Below are 3,207 nucleotides of genomic sequence, written 5' to 3'. Positions count from 1 at the left end.
GTGTATATATGAAGTACTTGCTGTTAGATTGCTTGTAGAATGTGAGATTAAGATAATAGTCCAAGATTAGTCAAGTTTTTTGGTCTCTTCAAGTAAAAGTGTGAACTAGTTGGTCTGGGCTAGAGGAAGATTTAGGCATCAATAATATCAAAATAGCTTTGATTGTCGGGTTGTATAAGAAACAGATGTTGGACTGGAAGACTCAATATTTGTAAAATGTAATTAAGGTTAAATGAGGTCATAAAGTTAGGGCCCTAATCCAACAGGACCAATTCTTGGAAGGAGGAAAAGAGATACCGACATATGCACATGGATAAAGGCCATGTAAAGAGGGAGCAAGAAGGGTCCATCTAAAGGCCCAGGAGAGAAGCCTCAGGAGAAACCAAAGCTGCAGACACCTCACGTTGGACTTCCTGGTTCCAGAACTTTGAGAAAATAAATTTCGGGTGTTCAGGCTACCCAGTCTATGGTATTGTTTTATAGAAGCTCTCGTAGACAGAATACAAAAGGCTAAGCCTACATGTTTTCAAGATTTAATATAAGTCTAAATTAACCAAGATGGTCTAATATTGGTATAAAGACAAGAAAATTGGCAAATGAAACCTAATAGAGAATTCAGAAATAAACTTGCACATACATGGGCACCTGATTTTTGACAACGGTACAAAAGCAAATAAGCTGAGGAAGGGCAGGCTTTTCAACACATGGTACTGGAATAACTAGACAATCATTTCTAAATAAAATGAACTTGAATCCATACCACATACCACACAGAGAAATGAACTCAAAATGCATTAGATGTAAATGTAGAACCTAAAAATATAAAACATCTACAAGGTAGATATTTTTAATATCTTCAAATTAATCACAGCCCAAATGTCCATTAACAAGTAAATGGATAAGATGTATTATGTTTGTGTAATGTAATACAACACAGCAATAAAAAGAAATCAACTATTAAAACATAAAAAAACACAGATTAATCTCAAAATACTATTGATAATGAAATAAACAAGACCAAAAAGAGTATACACTATATACTACTTCTATTTTATAAAATTATTTTAAAAGACAAACTAATCTGTAACAATAGAAAGCAGGTCAGTGATTGTCAGGGCAGGGCAGGAAGGGAGGACTGAGAGGTGGAGATTATGAGGGACATTAGAAAATTTTGCAAGGCGATGGATATAGTTACTGTCTTGATCATAGTGATGGTTGGTTTCATAGGTGTTTACACATCAAATTATGTCAAACTTATTAAATTATACATTTTAAATTTGTACAGTTGACTGTATGTCAACTATACCATGATAAAAAATGGAAGAAAAACCATATGTGGATGTATCTTCTCTGCATATAATGTCCGTAATTAATAAAAAAACTGAAACTAATTGTACCAACAACAAGCACAATGTTCTGTATTGATTCTAAAAGCTAGAAAAAAGTCATCAAATAATATGTACTCAAGATTCCCAACATCTCCTCTTTTGCTTGGACAAAAATTTATGCTACAGACCATGTCCAACAGCTGTGAAGTAGTCCTGGGATCCAGACTTCTATCTGTTGTTAGGCTTAACATCACCTTCATCAGAGTCACATTCAAAACAATTGCATCAACATCGCATAGGAGCCACCGTGTAAATAAGACAGTAAGAGAAGCAGAACATCATTTAGTTCCTGAGAAGGAGCTGTTACTTCCTAGCACATGGTGGATACTTAATACATATTATAGAATAAATGAAGTAAAAATTCCTGCATCGAAGCTTTGATTTTTTTTTATTTTAAAATATTAAGGGGTTACAAAAGTTTTTGTTACATGGATACACTCTATAATGCTGGTCAGGTCTTTCAGTGAGCTTGGCTTCAGGATAATGTTCATTGTACCCAATAGGTAAGTTTTTATCCCTCACTCCACTCTCACCCTCCCCGCTTCTTGGTTTCCAATGTCCTTTACATCTCTTTGTGCCTGAGTCTGCCCATTGCTTAGCTCCCACATACATGTGGTGTTGGTTTTTCCATTCCTGAAATACTTTGCTTAGGATAATGGTTTCCAATTCTATCACTTGCTGCAAAAGATGTTATTTTACTCCTTTTCATGGCTGAGCAGAGCTCCATGCTATGTATATGTATGTGTATGTGTGTGTGTGTATGTGTACATATATCACATTTTTTTATCCACTCATGAATTGGTGAGCTCTCAGGTTGATTTAGCATCTTTGCAATTGTGAATTAGCTTTAATTTTTTATGACCAGAAAGAATAATAAAGAAAACTTTTAGTAGACCAGAAAAAAACAGTACTATACATATAATTAAAATTCTATTTAACATAGTATATTATAATTGGATACAAGAGACATGTTAAACTAGAAAAAAAATAAGAACTAGTTGTGTCATTTCGAGAAAAGCATTCAAAAATAAATTTATTTTGCAAATTTCAGCCAAATCTACATAATAACTGGCTCTGAAGGATTCAACTTTATTTGAATAAATTTTTGTAAATGTCCTTGTAACTACTGTGGACAAGATAGAGGCTCTGATTTTTACACGTTAATATAAGTAAAGTGTAGGAACACTGATGAATGTTCTGTTATGTAGTCTTCATTTTAGAATACAATTATAAAAAAGATGGTGTTCAAAGCAGATTTCTAAATTTTCCGTGTTATTTTTATTGTATTATTATAATACTCTTATCCTTGGTACCAGTATGATTCAAGTTGAACTTCAATGTTCAATGATCACTGATTTATTTGAAATATTTATCAAGCACATAACACTGACAAGTAATGTTCTAGATCACAGAGACACAGCAGTAACAACAAACACACTTCCACCCCTACAGAATTTACAGTCTGGCAGGAAAAGCTGAAAGACTACAGGGTGATACTGGGTGTCAATTAAAGAGGATAAATATAGAGAGATATAGCCCTAAAGATAGGAAAGACCTCTTTCAACAACTGTTTCTTCAAACTAAGACCTGAATATCAGTACATTTTATCAGCAAAGGAAGAAGGAGATCTAGGTACAGGAGAAGCATAGGAATGAGTGTGATGCATTTGAGGATCTAGAATAAGTAAGATACCACTCCAATGGCAACTGGGTGGTGGTTTAAAGCAACAAAATTTATTCTCAATTTTAACAGATAATTTTAGGCTCCAGAAATTGTTTAGAATTAATGAAATACTCAGCAATATAAATTGTGAAAGGAT

The sequence above is a fragment of the Propithecus coquereli genome, unplaced genomic scaffold (genome assembly GCF_000956105.1).
Source record: "Propithecus coquereli isolate 6110/MARCELLA unplaced genomic scaffold, Pcoq_1.0 Scaffold838, whole genome shotgun sequence".
Taxonomy (NCBI): Eukaryota; Metazoa; Chordata; class Mammalia; order Primates; family Indriidae; genus Propithecus; species Propithecus coquereli.
The sequence above is the reverse complement of the archived record's forward strand: the minus strand, read 5'-3'. Positions refer to the sequence as shown.